The sequence below is a fragment of the Falco punctatus genome (genome assembly GCF_963210335.1).
Source record: "Falco punctatus genome assembly, chromosome: 18".
Taxonomy (NCBI): domain Eukaryota; kingdom Metazoa; phylum Chordata; class Aves; order Falconiformes; family Falconidae; genus Falco; species Falco punctatus.
This window is the reverse complement of record NC_137598.1, coordinates 6,847,983-6,864,024: the sequence shown is the minus strand read 5'-3', so window position 1 is coordinate 6,864,024 and position 16,042 is coordinate 6,847,983. Positions and strand designations below refer to the sequence as shown.

General features: G+C 45.9%; 3 long non-coding RNA genes across 87 annotated transcripts in view; 2 read left to right on the top strand and 1 right to left on the bottom strand.

The window, feature by feature from the left end:
• Positions 1-542, top strand: part of LOC308055226 — a 28,388-nt gene extending 27,846 nt beyond the window's left edge. The window contains exon 3 of the long non-coding RNA XR_013924484.1: positions 35-542. This is a non-coding gene — a long non-coding RNA (uncharacterized lncRNA). The remainder of the gene's footprint in view (positions 1-34) is intronic.
• The window catches only part of LOC308055214, a 277,249-nt gene extending 264,728 nt beyond the window's left edge, over positions 1-12,521 (top strand). For 21 of the 36 annotated variants that reach the window (XR_013924423.1, XR_013924424.1, XR_013924425.1 and 18 more), the window contains 2 exons: positions 9,091-10,327; positions 10,901-12,521. This is a non-coding gene — a long non-coding RNA (uncharacterized lncRNA). Of the gene's footprint in view, positions 1-9,090; positions 10,341-10,575; positions 10,852-10,900 lie in introns of those variants that run through there. The other 15 variants (XR_013924410.1, XR_013924434.1, XR_013924436.1 and 12 more) reach the window with 14 other exon arrangements.
• The window catches only part of LOC308055213, a 528,334-nt gene that overhangs the window by 260,573 nt on the left and 251,719 nt on the right, over positions 1-16,042 (bottom strand). For 23 of the 50 annotated variants that reach the window (XR_013924394.1, XR_013924404.1, XR_013924405.1 and 20 more), the window contains exons 5-6: positions 14,029-15,503; positions 12,361-12,831 (exon numbers count right to left, since the gene is read on the bottom strand). This is a non-coding gene — a long non-coding RNA (uncharacterized lncRNA). Of the gene's footprint in view, positions 1-12,188; positions 13,171-13,299; positions 13,754-13,820; positions 15,504-16,042 lie in introns of all 50 variants that reach the window. The other 27 variants (XR_013924386.1, XR_013924388.1, XR_013924389.1 and 24 more) reach the window with 12 other exon arrangements.

Sequence of the window (16,042 nt, the reverse complement as noted above, 5' to 3'; positions counted from 1 at the left end):
CCCAGTAAGCGAGGAATGAGGGGGAGCGGAGGAGTCTCTCCCCAGAGGAGCCTCTGGTTAAAGCAGAGCTGGGAAGTGAAGAAGTTGAGCTTTGGGTAGATCCTGGGGCTACTTCCTCTGTTCAGAAGACTTTAGAGGGGAACTAAGCAATAAGAATATAAGCATTGCTGGTATGGCAGGGACCCATGAAACTTGGCCATTTTTGAAACCCTTAGCCATGAAGCTGGGAAAACAGTGGGTTACTCATCAGTTTTTATATTAGCCAAATTCTCCAAAAGCATTGTTTGGGGAGAGATCTACTCCAAAAAATTGGAAGCAGAAATCTGATTTTAAAACGAGGAAATAGAAATCTTAATTCCAGAAACTGTTTGTGTCGAGGCAGCAGCTTTGTTATTACAGGCTATGCTGCCTTGAAAAGAGAAAGATACGCCCGGAGGTCAGAGATGCTGTGATTCCTATTGTACGAGCCGGAGAGGTTCCTGGAAAATCCCACAGGTCAAAACCTGTAAGGATTGACTTAAAGCCTGGATCATCCCCGCTGAGAATGAGAAGCTAGGAATGGGTAGGTAGCGATAATTCAGAAATTCTTGAAGCACAACCTGTTGGTGGGCTGTGCGTCAAAATCCAACACCCCTGTTTTGCCAGTGAAAAAGGTCAAGGGTCAAGATTGCCATTTGGTGCAGGATTTAAGAGCAATAAATCACATACCTCAAGATATTTATCCTGTAGTAGCACATCCATACAGATATGAAACCACCCTTACAGGGAAACCGGGATGGTGTACAGGTTTTGATGTGAAGGATGCCTTTTTCTGTGTTCCCCTGGGCACTGACCGTCAGAAGCCTTTTGCTTTTGAATGCGCAAAACCAGAAACGGGAAGGAAAATGCAATACACTTGGGCGGTTATACTGCAAGGCTTTCAAAATATCCCGACAATCTTTGGGAATCAGTTGGCAAAGCAGTTCGACATTTGGAGAACAGAAAATGATCAGGGAAGAGTTCTGGTCACAGCAGGGACTTGGAAGCTGTGTCTTTCCCTGATGATAAGCCTTCTAAATATCTTGGGAATTAGTGGATATGGAATTATCGAGGAGTCACGTCCACATTTGGGGTTTGAAGTGCTGGAAGGCCAGAGACAGTTGGGATCTCAACAGAAGGAGACTATTTGCTGCCTCGCGGAGCCTCAAACTCTCAAGGAACTACGAGGATTTCTCGGGGTGGTCGGATGGCGTTGGCTTTGGGGAGGCAATTGTGTTTTATTTGTGAAAGCTCAGTACGAGCTACTGAAAACCTCCTGCCATGGGTCTATTGGTGGGACAGAGGAGGGTAAAGCCACTTTCAAGTGTCTGAAAAAAGTGAGCTCTGGTGGAGGCGCCCCCGTGGGGATTACCTGATGTGACAAAGACCTTTGCACTTTTTAAGCGTGAGGGAAAAGGCATTGCCTTTGGAGTTCTGGCACATTGTTTAGGGCCTCAGGGGCGGGCTGTAGCTTGCTCCTGCAAAGAGCTGGATGAGGTGAGCTCAGGATGGCCTGGATGCCTTAAAGCAGGAGAAGCACCTGTGCTACCGATGCAGGAGGCCCCTAAGTTCACCATGGGGCAGAAGGTGACCGTCCATGTACCACCCACAGTCGTCACGGCACTAGAAGATAAAGGAGGACATTGGTTGGCCCCTAGCATAATGTTAAACTAACAAGTGTCATGTGGGGAGGCGGTCCTCCCATTTTGGGATGGGGAGGGGTCTGTTTTTTGGGCTCCGTTTCCTTGACAGTGCAGATCTGAGGGTTGCCCTGCTGCTAAGGACTTCCATCGAGGGGGAGCTTCTGCGTGACAACTGCATGAGAGTGACCTGCTGGAGGGTCCCCTTGGGGGGTCCTGATGTCCCAGGAGTGCTCTGTGGGGGGTCCTTCTGCTTCCAAGATGTCCCTAATGTCACTAGGATGTCCCTGGGAAGGTTCTAATTTCCCCGGGATTGTCCCTGGTGTCCCACAGATGTCTCCAGGGAAGTCCCAGTGTTCTCAGGTGTCCCTATAGGCATTTGGGTGTCCCAGTGTGTCTTGGGGGGGTCCTGGTGTCCCAGGGGGAGTTCCTAATGCCCCTACAGTTTCCCTGGATGCAGGTCGTGTGTTTCCAGGGGGGCCCTAAATGTTCCAGTGTTGTCACTGAGGTGGTCCTGGCATCCCCAGGCCATTCTAGATGTCCCAGTTGTGTGTCTCAATGGGTCCTTGTGTATCACAATGTGTCCCTGGTGGGGGTCATTAATGTCACAGTGGTGTCCCTGGAGGGGTCCTGATGTCCCCAGGCCATTCTAGATGTCCCAGTGGTGTCTGTCAGTGGGTGCATGTGACCTAATGTGTCCTTCTGGGGGTCCTTAACGTTCTAGTGGTGTCCTCAGGGGAGTCCCTGATGTCCTAATGGTGTCCCTGGGGAGTTGGTGGGTGGGGGTGGGGGGGTGGTCCTGGTGTCCCAGTGTGTCCCTGGGACATTCTGGGGTGTCCCTGGGCATGGTCCTGGTGTCCCCATGGAGGCAAGTGGGTAGTCCGTTATGTCCCAGAATGGGGTTCCTGGGAAATTCATAATTTTACAGTGGTGTCCCTGGAGGGGTCCTGATGTCCTAAAAGCTATTCTAATGATGTCCCAGTGGTGTCTCCCAGTATGTCCTTGTGTCGCAAGGTATCCCTGTGTGGGTCCTTAATGTCCTAGTGGTGTCACTGGGGCGGTCCTGGTGTCCCTGATGTCCCAGTGATGTCCCCAGGAATGTCCTTGTGTCCCCAGTATGTCCCTTGTGCGCTTCTGGTCCTGCGGGGGTCCTGGTGTCCCGGGAGGAGTCCTTAATGCCCCTACATTGTCCCTGGGGTAGGGCTTGTGTTAAAGGGGGGTCCTTAATGTCCCAGTGCTGTCCCTGGTAGGGGTCCTGGTGTCCCCGGGGAAGGTGAGGGGGTGGTCCCTGATGTCCCAGGGGGCGTCCCTGGGAAATGCCTAATGTCACAGTGGTGTCCCTGGAGGGGTCCAGATATTACCAGGCCATTCTATATATCGCCGTGGTGTCTCCCCGTGTGTTCTTGTGTCCCAGTGTGTCCCAGTGGGTGTCTTTAATGTCCCAGTGACATCCCTTTGGGAGTCCTGGTGTCCCCCCGGAAGTCCCTAACATCATAATATTGTCTCTGCCTGTGTCCTGGTGTCCCTAGTGTGTCACTGCAGAGTTCCTGTTTCCCTGGGGATGTCCTCAGTGAGCACAGCCTCTCCTGCCTGATCTCTGCCTGCCCTCACCCTCGCTGCACTCTGCGACCGAGACCTGCAGCCGCTGAAAAGCTCACCCTCACCCAGCCCGATGGCCAAGGCCAAGAAAGGTGAAGCACTGCTGCTCCTCCCGGGGAGGATTCACAGCAGGCCTCTCTCAGGGAAGTCCCTCAGCAGCTCTCCTGCTCTTGCTTCTCGGTCAACAAGGAGCGAAAGCATGCCCAGATCTAGTCTGAGAAAGCATTTGGCACGTGATAGAGTTTTGCTCTTCCCTGTGGTCAGCCTTTGTGTCATTTTCCTGGGCAGGGGGTCCTGGTCACAGGACTCAGACCTTTGCTACGTTCCAAGAGAAATTCCAAGGTGAGGAAGAGGTGTACGTGGGTCGAAGACCCGTCTCCCAGCTAGACATTGGTGAGTTAACTCTGCGGGAGCTTGCGTTCCCCACAGAGGTTATCCCTGGTGAGAAGGCAACGGACACCATCCACTTTCCCGCGCCCTGTTTGGGACTGGGTGCATGCTCTCTGCACTTCAGAAAGGGCACAGAGAAACTGGGATTTCAGAATTTCTCTGGAGAGAATTCCCTCCAAAGTTAGGCAGACAGCTTGAGCTCCTTCCAAAATAACCACTCCCCAAGAGCCGTTTCCATGAACGACCTTTTCTCTGGCATTCCGTTTCTAATTTTACATGGAAATTCAGCCCGCTCTGCCAGTGACGATGTTCCTCCTCCTTGCAGACAATGTCAAGGTCGAGCCGCTGAACTACAGGTGGCTATGGCGAGCCACTTCCTTCCCATGGCATGTGGTTCAGAGCTGTGTGCAAGAGACCATACTCTTGCACTCTTTCCAACTGAGGAACAGGCAGCGCCTTGCCTTCGCCTTCAAGGACATTGGCATTCTGTCCTTCACCGACGATGTCTTGTGCATGCAGTTCTATCGCAACTGCGTCACAGGGCTGGAGAGCAAGGCCAGCTGGACTGCTCTGCTCAACACTGCGAGTTGCTCAGGCTTTGAGGGTGATGCAGTGACTTTGGGAAGCCTTTTGAAGGGTGAGCAACCCGATGGCCGTTGGCCAGCCTGCACATGGCAGGCCAGTCCGACACCTTTCCACGTGCTCACCCGCACTGACTTCTCCATTGGAAAAGAAGTTTTATTCTGAGCTTCTGAGTTCTTGCCCTACAGAAAGGCTGGCAGTGTTACTGTGCAGTCTCAGTGTTTGCTGTGTAGCTTCTCCAGAGCAAAGCAAGGGCTCATGTTCACGGAGGAAGACTTGGAGAAGGGGTTTGGAGAAGTGGCTTCCTTTTGGAGCAGGAGGCAGGTCTGCTTCCTTTGGGAGCCAAGAGCAAAGTGCCTTGGAAACCTTCTAGCAGCTCTGTGTCACTTTACAGAGGCTGTGGATGCCCGGTGCAGCTGTCTCCAGTGGAGCGACCAGTACTCGAGGGATGCAGGCTGCTCCTGCCCACGCTTTCCCCAGGTGAGTGCGTTTCCTCTGCAGCCCTCGACTGAACGAGCAGGCAGATTCCCAGCTCCTGATCAGGAGTGCGCCTTGCCGGGGCTCGGCATTGCGCGTTGAGTCTGGGAGGGGGCCTGACCTGAAGGGGCTGGTTTCTGGTTAACTTACGACGAGTTGGGGTTACACGTGTGTTCCCCTGGAGTGGCCAGGCACCATCATTGCGTTTCTCATGCCCAGCCTGCCCGCCATTCCGTCAGAGAGAGCCAGATGCACACAGGGAGGGCTTTAAGCTACATCGTCTGGTGTTGGGGGAAGATTGCTAATAAAACCCATGCATGGCTGCATGGCCACGAGAAGAAGGTGTGCCATGCTTCACACAAGAGTTGTGAGGATTAGTGCTGGGAAGCTGCAGAGGGTAGGGGTCACCCTTCAAGCCTGTGTCATCATTTCCTGCCCAGGTTTTGCTTTACGGTGGTCAGCAGAGCAGTGGCCAAGGCTTTGTCCACCTGGGCCAAGAAGGCTGCAGCAAATTCCAGGCTCAGAAAAGGTATGGGAACAGGTCTCTGCTGCCCAGCTGAGGCCCTGCTCTGCGCTGGGTGACCACAGCTCCGTCAAAAGGCACTCCTCAGGGGGCTGCTCTGCAAAGTTTCTTCCTTTGCCAGGTGCAGAGGAGCATCCTGGCAAGCTGCTGCAGAGACGGATGAAGCTTTCCCTTGCTGCACTGCCAAGTCAGGGGCCAGGCACAAGACAGAAAGACTTGGGCAAGAAGACTTCTGAGAGGTGAGACCCTGGTGGGAAGGGATGAAAGGGATCCTGCACCCATGGAGGAGAGACATCCCCTCCGAACACTCCAGCTGCAGGGACGCGGCAAGGTCCCTGACACGTGCCGCATGGCTCTTACGTGCTTGTTTCCCCTGTTGTGGGCCCCTCACTGGGGAAGGTGGTGGACGCTGTGTGCACCCCACGTCCCTGTGGTTCCCTTACGCAAGAGCTGAGGTGCAGTCCTCACCCATCCATCTGAGGGGGCTCAGGAAAGGCTTCCCCCTGCCAGCAGAAATGGCCCCACCTCCCGTGCTGCTTCTGCCAGCCTGGGGAGCTTTGGTACCAGGCGAAGGTGGGAGAGCAAACTGCCCCGTGCTCATGCTGACTGCTCCTGGTGCCTCTTTGCAGTGCGCTCCCCCCGTGTCCAGGCAGCTCCCCCAGGATGAAGGAGGCAGGCAAGGCAGGCAGGCAGGAGCCGGCTTCTCCAGCCAAACCCACCTCTACACTCCCATCTTCAGACGACTGCCAGAAAGCGCTGCAGGTGCGTGCCTTGCTGTAGCTACCATGCTGCTGGGTACTCAGCAAAAGCCTCTTTGTGCAGAGAGCCAGCCTGAAAGGACCCCTGGACATGTGCTCCTTGTCAGCTGTCTGTCACCTCCTTCAGATGTTCCTTGCCCCCTGGGTTGTCACAAAACACTTTCTCCTGGCCCAGGGGCTATGGGAGATGCCCAAGTCCTTTCTCGGCTGTTCACAGTGGAGGGCTTTGGTCACAGCTGTGTTTGCCAGGAGCCTAGAATGACCCCACAGCCCCCAGTCTGTTAGGGGCAAAGCCCTGCCAACCGACCAGCTGAGGCAAGGGGCAGCAACACGGGTCAGACCCGAATGACACCCGTTCCAGGAGCAGAGACTAATCCTGCCTTCTGCTGCCTTGCCATCTCCTCCAGGAGGTCTGGCAGCTGCCTGCAGAGTGGGAGCAAGTGAGGCCCAAGTGGCAAGAGCAGCTCGAGCAAGCAAAGGCAGAGTGGGCGGCATGGGGAGCCTGGTCTGCAGGGAAGGACTGACAGCAACCCCAGGTACGGGCAGCGATTGACACCGCTGAGGGCAGCAGCGACCCTCTCCTTCAGGGCACCCAGGGCGGCAGGTCTCCAGAGGTGGGGAGCAGGACAGACATCTGGCTGCAGGGCAGGGGTTTGCCTGCTCATGCACATGAGGGAGAGACTGGCAGCAGGATGCAAGCGGCAAAATCAGCTGTGATGACGGGCATGCAGTGCTGGGTCTCCCGGCTGCCAGGTCCTGCTGCAGGCTCCTTTCAAGAGGTCCTCTGGGAAACAGCACCCGTGGATGCCGTCTGCTTTGTTGAGAGCGTCTGCTCCTTGGCAGGCACTCGGCACTGGAGGCGCTTGGACTCCCCACCCTCCAGCCCAGCCCAGGAGAGAGGCGGTCAAGGAGAGGTGGAGAAAGGCTCCAACCCCTCTCCCAGCTGAGCAGAAGACAGCAGCAACCTCTAGGCCTGGGGGAAACCTGCATGAGAGAGGAAATAGGCATTTCCTCCTCCCCTTAAGCTTTGAGTGTTGTTCTGTAGAAGGAAGAGAGTTGCCTTATTGCCCCAGGATGGGGTAGGGGAGCCCAGAGGCAGCAGTGCCTGAGCCTGGGACAGGGTTCTCCAGCCTGGAGGCCAAAGCTGTTGGTGGGACTCTTCCCTCCAGCCTCCCGCCTGGACTCTGCAGGGGGCAGGGGACCCGTGCTGGGGCAGCAAACACTGCTGTAAAGCCTAAGGATGTCCCCAGGGGCTGCTCCCAGCTCTGTCTGGGAGCTGCTGCTGTCAGATTCATCCACTAGCAAGCAGTTCCTGGTCCAGGAGTGATAACTGCATGGAGGAGAACAAGTCTGGGTGTCTAATACCAAGGTCTCCAACATCAGCTGAGCAGCATTTATTTTAATGGGGTTTTTAACTCCCCAAGAGTTTCCATTGTGCCCCAAAGCCATTTTCTGTCAGAAAAGGTGCAGGCATGTGCATGAGACACAGGTGTTTCTCTGTGTTGTAACTGGGAACAAAGGCAGCTTTTCTTTTCGTTCCAGCTCGAAAGGGAGCACAGACCGTCAGCCCCAGGGAGGCAGTCCTGCTCCCTCGTCCTGGCTGTGGGTGTGAGCCCTTGCCCGCTCCACCTCTGGAGGAAAGGCACTGAAGAAGAGCAGCCTGTGAGGGACCTCCCAGAGCCGGCTGGGGAGAGGGCTGGTCACCCCGCGGCCCACGGCGACTGCCGGGAGCAGCTCAGCATGGCCAGTGGCCTCTGAGCACGGGCCTGCGGGCCTCCCCTGCGTTGCTGTAGGCGGGCACCGGAGCGTCCCCAGGCCTGGGCGCCCTGTGTGGGAGCCAAGCCTGGGGACAAGGCCCAGGGCGGTGGCACCCAGAGCTGCTGCACGCACACAGGACTGAGCTCTGCAGAGGCTGCTGGCACCGGGGGGATGTGGGAGGTACGGGCTCGGGCCTGCTGGGGCCTCTGTGAGGGGTAAGCAGGGGCTGCCCCACACCGAGCACAGCTGGTTCCAGCCAGTCCCAGCCAGTCCCCGCCAGGCTCCACAGCATCCACAGCCAGGCTTTGTGATGCAGGCGGCGCACCATGCCCAGAGGTCATTGTGATGCGGGTCCCCACGGTGACCCCGCAGGTATTTAAGGAGCCAGAGCCCTGGGTACCTACCTGCAGGAGAGCCACTCCCTCAGGAGGCAGCATCTCCCCTGGGTGACCATGACCGGTCATCGGCAGACGCCGCCAAAGATGCCCACGGATGAGGAGGCAAATGCCCACCCCCAGCCCAACAGCACGCTGCATCACAAGATACTGCAGTCAGGCACAGTGTCCAGGGCATGTGTGACAGGGAGATGGCTTGTACTGTCCGTGTCATCCCGCTGACATCCCCTCCATCCCCTGCCTGTGCTCTTCGTCTCCCCGTGCAAGTGGCCTCCCAGCACAGAGGTGACACACAGCCCTCCTCTGGCTACAAGGACCATAAACCTAACCAACCCAACACATGGCACTGCATATTCTACCACTAAATCATGTCCCTAAGTGCCTATGTTTCCCCCAGTACCCAATAACGGATGCTTAGATCTCCTTTTGCCCTTAATGTTTTCAAAGGAGGAGCCAGGGCACTCAGAACTGCAGGAGGACAAGTGGTAAGAGAAGCCTCAAGGTTAAGTCTTTAGGTTAAGTCTTAAGGTTGAGTCTTAGTGTTAAGTCTTATCGAGTTAAGTTTTAAGGGTATGTCTTAAGGATGAGTCTTAGGGTTAAGTCTTAGGGTTAGGCCTTTAAGGTTAAGTCTAAGTTTAAGTCTAAAGGGTTAAGTCATTAGAGTGCAATTCTTAGGGTTACGTCTTATGGTTAAATCTTTAGGTTAAGTCTAAAGGTATAGTCTTCAGAGTTAAGTCTTGGGGTAATGTTTTAGTGTTAAGGCCTAGGGTTAAATCTTAGAGTTAAGACTTTAGACTAAGTTATAAGGTCAAGTCTTAAGGTTGAGTCTTAGGGCTAAGTCTCAGGGTTAAGACTTCAGGTTAAGTCTTTAGGTTAAAGTCTTAAGGTTGAGAATTACGGTTAAGACTTGGGTTAAGTCTTAGAGTTATGTCTTAAGGTTAAGTCTTAAGTTTAAGTCTTAAGGTTGAGTCTTAGGGTTAAGTCTTAGAGTTAAGTCTTAAGGTTGAGTCTTAGGGTTAAGACTTTTGGTTAAGTCTTAAGGTTGAGTCTTAGTGTTAAGTCTTAGAGTTAAGTTTTAAGGTTATTTCCAAAGGTTGAGTCGTAGGGGTAAGCCTTAGGGTTAAGTCTTAGGGTCAGGTCTTTAGGTTAAGTCTTAAGTCTAAAGGATTAACTCTTTAGAGTATAACTATTAGGGTTAAGTTTTAGGGTCAAGTCTTAGGGTTAAGGCGTAGGGTTAAATCTTAGAGTTAAGTCTTTAGGTTAAGTGGTAAGGTGAAGTCTTTAAGGTTGAGTCTTAGGGTTAAGTCTTAGAGTTAAGTCTTAAAGGTTAAGTCTAAAGGTTCAGTCGTAAGGTTGAGTCTTAGTGTTAAATCTAAGGGTTAAGTCTTGTAGTTAATTCTTAGGATTAAGATTTAGTTATAAGTCTTAGGGTTAAGTATAAGGGTTAAGTCTTAGGGTTAAGTCTTCAGTTTAACTCTAAAGTGTTAGTCTTTAGTATTCTTAGGGTTAAGTTTTAATATTGTATCTTAAGGATGAGTCATAGGGTTAAGTCTTAAGGTTAAGTCTAAAGGTATAGTCTTTAGAGTTAAGTCATAGGGATAAGTCTTAGGGTTAAGACCTAGGGTTGAATCTTAGAGTTAAGTCTTTAAGCAAAGTTATAAAGTTAAGTCTTAAGGCTGATTCCTAGGGTTAAGTCTTAGGGATAAGATTTAGGGGTAAGTGTTAGTGTTAAGTCTTTAGATTCAAATCTTAAGGTTGAGAATTACGGTAAAGACTTAGCGTTAACTCTTAGAGTTATGTCTTAAGGTTAAGTCTTAAGGTTGAGTTTTAGAGTTAAGTCTTAAGGTTAAGTCTTTATGTTGAGTCTTAGGGTTAAGTCTTAAGGGCAGGTCTTTAGGTTAAGTCTTAAGGGTTACGTCTTTAGAGTATAATTATTAGGGTTAAGATTTAGGGTTAAGTCTTAGGGTTAAGTCTTTAGGTTAAGTTATAAGATTAAGTCTTAAGGCTGAGTCTTAGGGTTAAGTCTTAGAGTTAAGTCTTAAGGTTGAGTCTTAGGGTTAGGTCTTAGGCTTAAGTCTTTATGTTAAGTTCTAAAGGTTCAGTGTTAGAGTTAAGCATTAGGGTTAAGTTATAGGGTTAAGTCTTAGGATTAAGGCCTAGGGTTAAATCTTAGAGTTAAGTCTTTAGGCTAAGTTATAAGGTTAAGTCTTAAGGCTGAGCCTTAGGGTTAACTCTCAGGGTTAAGTCTTTAGGTTAAGTCTTAAGGTTAAGTCTACAGGGTTAAGTCTTTGGAGTTAAGTCTTAGGGTTAAGTCTTTAGGTTAAGTCTTAGGGTTAAGTCTAGGTTAATTTTTAAGGTTAAGTTCTAAAGGTTCAGTGTTAGAATTAAGCATTAGGGTTAAGTTATAGGGTTTAGTCTTAGGGTTAAGTCTTAAGTTTAAAGTCTTAATTTTGAGTCTTAGGGTTAAGTCTTAGGGTTAAGTCTTAAGGTTAAGCCTTTAGGTTGAGTCTTAGTATTAAGTGTTAAAGTTTTAAGGTTATGTCTTAATGTTGTGTCTTAGGGCTAAGACTTAGGGTTAGGTCTTTAGGTTAAATATTAAGTTAAAGTGTAAAGGGTTAAGTCTTTAAAGTATAATTATCAGGGTTAAGTCTTACGCTTAAGTCTTAGGGTTAAGTCTCAAGGTTGAGTCTTACAGTTAAGTCTAAAGGCGCAGTCTTAGGGTTAAAGGCCTAGGGTTAAATCTTAGAGATAAGTATTTAGGCTAAGTATAAGGTAAAGTCTTAAGGCTGAGTCTTAGGGTTAACTCTCAGGGTTAAGTCTTAAGGTTAAGTCTTAAGGTTGAGTATTATGGTAAAGTCTTAAGGTTAGGTCTTTAGGTTAAGTCTTAAGGTTAAGTCTACAGGGTTAAGTCTTAGTGTTAAGTCTCAAGGTTAAGTCTTAGGGTTAAGTGTTAAGGTTGAGTCTTAGGGTTATATCTTAGGGTTACGACTTAGGGATAGGTTTTAGGGTTATGTCTTTAGGCTAAGTCATAAGCTTTTAAGTTTGAGTCATAGGGATAAGTCTTAGGGATAAGTCTTAGGGTTAAGTCTTAGGATTAAGTCTTTAGGTTAAACCTTAAGGTTGAGACTTAGGGTTAAGTCTTAGGTTTAAGTCTTTATGCTAAGTCTTAAGGTTAAGTCTAAAGGTTCAGTCTTTAGAGATATGTCTTAGGGTTAAGTCTTAAGTTTAAGTCTTAGAGTTAATTTTTAAGTTTAAGTCTTAAGATTGAATCTTAGAGTTAAGTCTGAAAGTTGAGTATTACGGTTAAGTCTTAGGGTTAAGTCTACAGATTAAGTGTTAAGGTTGGGTCTTAGGGTTAAATATTAGGGTTACGTCTTAGGGATAAGTTTAGGGTTAAGTCTTAAACTTAAGTGTTAAGGTTGAGTCTTAGGGTTAAGTCTTAAAGAGTTAAGTCTCAAGGTTAATTCTTAAGGTTGAGTCTTAGAGTTAGCTTTTAAGGTTGTATCTTAATATTGAGTCTTATGATTAAGTCTTTAATGTTAACTCTCAAGGCACAGTCTTTAGAGATAAGTCTTAAGATTAAACCTTTAGGTTAGTTCTTAAGGAGAAGTCTTAGGGTTAGTTCTTTAGGTTAAGTCTAAAGGTTAGAGTCTTAAGGTTAGAGTCTTAAGGTTAAGTGTCTAAGGTTGAGTCTTATGATAAAGTCTTTGGGTTAAGTCTGAGGACTTAACCTTAACACTTAACCCTAAGGACTTAACCCTAAGACTGAACACTAAGACTCAACCTTAATACTTAACACTAAGACTTGACTCTCAGACTCAAGCTTAAGTCTTAACCATAAGACTTAACACTAAGACCCTATAGATTTAAACCTACAACATATCCCTAAGTCTTAACACTACGACTTAAAACTAAGTCTTAACCATAAGGCTTAACCCTAAGAAATAACACTAATACTTAACCCTAAGATTTAACCCTAAGAATTAACCCTAAGTCTTAACTTTAAGATGTAAGCCTAAGACTTAATGCTAAGACCTAACCCTAAGACTCAACCTTGAGACTTAACCCTAAAACTTAACCCTAAGACCTAAATCTAAGACTTAATGCTGGCTTAACACTAAGACCAAACCCTAAGAAATTACCCTAAGAATTAAGCCTAATACTTAACCCTAAAACGTAATTCTAAGACTTATCCTTCAGAACTAACCCTAAGACTTAACCTAAAGACTTAACCCTAAGACTTAACCATAAAACATAACCCTAAGATTTAACCCTAAAGACTTGACTTAACCCTAAGACTTATCCCTAAGACTTAACCATAACAGTTAACCCTAAGACTCAAATTAAAACTTAACCCAAAAACATAACCCTAAGACTTAACCCTCAGACTTAACAATGACTTAACTCTAAGACTGAACCATAAGACTCAACCTTAAGAATTAACCTTAAGATTTAACTATAGGACTTAACCCTAAGACATAACCCTAAGACTAAACCTTGATACTTAACCCTAAGTCTTAACCTAAAGACCTATACCTAAGACTTATCTGCAAAACTCAACCTTAAGACTTAACCCTAAGACTAAACCTTGATACTTAACCCTAAGTCTTAACCTAAAGACCTATCCCTAAGACTTAACTGTAAGACTCAACCTTAAGACTTCACCTTAAGACTTAATCCTAAGACTTAAACTAAGACTTATCCCCACGACTTAATTCTAAAGACTCAACCTTAAAACTTAACCTTAGGGCTTAACCTAAAGACTTAACCCTAAGACTCAACATTACGACATAACCCTAAGACTTAAGCCTAAGCCTCAACCTTAACACTTAAACTTAATAATTAAGCTAAGGACTTTAACAATAAGACTTACATATAATGCTTAACTCTAACACTTAAGCTTAAGACTTAACTCTAAGACTCAACCTTCAGACTTAACCTTGAGATTTACCTAAAGACTTAACCCTAAAAATTAACCCTAAGGACTTAACCATAACACTCAACCTTCAGTCTTAACCGTAAGACTTAACCTTAAATTTAACCATAGCACTCAACCTTAAGCCTTAACCTTAAGACCTAACTCTAAGGCTTAAAACTTAGAGTCAACCTTAAGTCTTGACCTTAAGACTTAACCCTAAGGCTCAAGCTTAAGACTTAACCTTAAGACTCAACCTTAAGATTTAACCCTAAGACTTAACTCTACGACTGAAGCTTAAGACTTAATCCTAAGACACAACCTTAAGAATTAACTTTAAGACTTAACTCTAAAACTCAACCCTAAGAATTAACCTTAAGACTCAACCTTAAGACAACCTTAAGACTTAACCCTAAGATTTAACCTTAAGACTTAACCCTAAGTCATAACCCAAATACTTAACCCTAAAGACTCAACTCTAAGATTGAACATTGAGACTTAACCTAAAGACTTAATTGTAGAGTCTTAACCCTAAGACTTATCCCTAAGGCTTAACCCTAAGACTTAACTCTAAGGCTCATCCTTATTCTTAACCCGAAGACTCAACCTTATGACTTGACCTTAAGACTGAACCTAAAGACTTGATCCTAAGACTTAACCCTAAGACATAACATATAGACATAACCATTAGTCTTAAGCTAAAGACATAACCCTAAGACTTGGCCCTAGGGCTTAAAACCCTAAGGCTCAACCTTAATCCTTAACCTATAAGAATTAACTATATGATTTAACACAAAGACTTAACTCTAAAACTGAACCTTAAACCTAACCTTAATACCTAGCTCTAAGACTTAACCATAAGACTTATTCCTAAAACTCTAAGCCTAACACTCAACATTTGGACTTAACCTAAAGACCTAACCTTGAGACTTAACCCTAAAACTTAACCTAAGACTTAATCCAAAAACTTAACAGTAATACATAACCCGAAGACTTAACCCTAAGACATAACCATAAGTCTTAAGACTGAACCTTAAAACTTAACCTTAGGACTTAACCTAAAGTCTTAACCCTAAGACTTAACCTTAAGACTTTACCTAAAGACTTAACCCTAATACTTTACTGTAAGACCTATCTCTATAGATTTAACCCAAAGCCTTAACTCTAAGACTCAAACTTGAGACTTAACCCATAGACTGAACCTTAAGACTTAACCTAAAGACTTGACCCTAAGACATAACCCTAAGACTTAACATCTAGACTTAACCATTATTTTAAGGTAAGGTCCTAACCCTAAGACTTAACCCAAAGTTTAACCACAAGACTTAACCTTAAGACTTAACCTTAAAACTTACTCTAATTCTTAAACCATACACTTAACCTTAAGGCTTAACACTAAGACTTAACACTGAGACTTAAGCCTAAGATTCAACTTCAAGACTTATCCCTAAGACTTAACCCTAAGGCTCAAGCTTAAGACTTAACCCTAAGACTCAAGCTTAAGACTTAACCCTAAGACTCAACCTGAAAAATTAACCTTAAAACTTAACTCTAAGACTTAATCCTAAGGCTAAAACTTTTAACCTAACCTTAATACTTACCCTAAAACTTAATCCTAGGACTTTAACCCTGAGACTGAACCATAAGACTTAACTGTAAGACAAAACATGGAGGCTTAACCCTTTCTTAACCTTAAGACTTAACCCTAACACTCAACTTTAACCCTTAACCTTAAGCCTTAACCCTAAGATTTATCTCTAAGTCTTAACCCTAAGACTCAACTTTAAGACTTAACCCTAAGACTTAACCTTAAGACTCAACATTTAAACTCAACCTTAATACTTAAACGCAAAACTTAACCATAAGAATTAACCCTGATACTTAACCTTAAGAATTAACCCTAAAACTTAACATTAAGGCTTTAAGCAAAGTCTTAAACTAAAGGCCTAACCCTAGCGACGTAACCTTAAGACTCAACCACATTACGTAACCTTAAATCTTATCTCTAAGATTTAATGCTAAGACTTAAATATAAGACTTAACCTGAAGACTTTAAGACTTAACCCTATGACTTATCCCAAAGTTTTAACCCTAAGACTCAACCTTTAGACTTAACCTTAAGACTGAACCTAAAGACTTAACCCTAAGACTTATCCCTAAGACTTAACAGTAAGACTCAAACTTAAGACTTAACCTTTAGACTTAACTTGAAGATTTAACCTTAAGTCATAACCTTAAGACTTACACCTAAGACTTAACGCTAAGACTTAACCCTAAGTCTTACCCCTAAGACTTAACCCAGACAGTTAACCCTATAGAATCAACCGTAAGACTTAACCCTAAGACTTAACTCTATAGACTGAACTTTAAGTCTTACCCCTAGGACTCAACCTTAACAATTAACCTTAACTCTAAGACTTAACCCTAATTCTAACCCTGAGACTCAACCTTAAAAGACTCAACCTTAAGACTTAACCCTGACTCAACCTTATGAATTAACCTTAGACTTAACTCTAAGTCTTAATCTAAAGACCTATCCCTAAGACTTAACTGTAAGACTCCACCTTAAGACATAACCCTAAGACTTAATGCTAAGACTCAACCATAAGAGTTAACCTTAAGATTTAACCTAAAGACTTAATGCTAAAACTTAACCCTAGGATTTAACCTTAAAGACTTGACCCTAAGACTTAAACCTAAGACTTAACATTGAGACATAACCATTAGCCTTAACCTACAGACATAACCGTAAGACTTAACTCTAAGACTGAACCTTAAAACTTAACATTAGGACTTAACCTAAAGACTTAACCCTAATATTTAACCTTAAGTCTTAACTCTAAGACTTAACATTAAGACTTAACCCTAAAACATAACACTAAGACTTAACTCTAAGACTTAACCTGAAGACTCAACCTTTAGACCTAACTTTAATACTTAACCTAAAGACTTAACCCTACGACTTAACCTTAAGAATTTACTCTAAG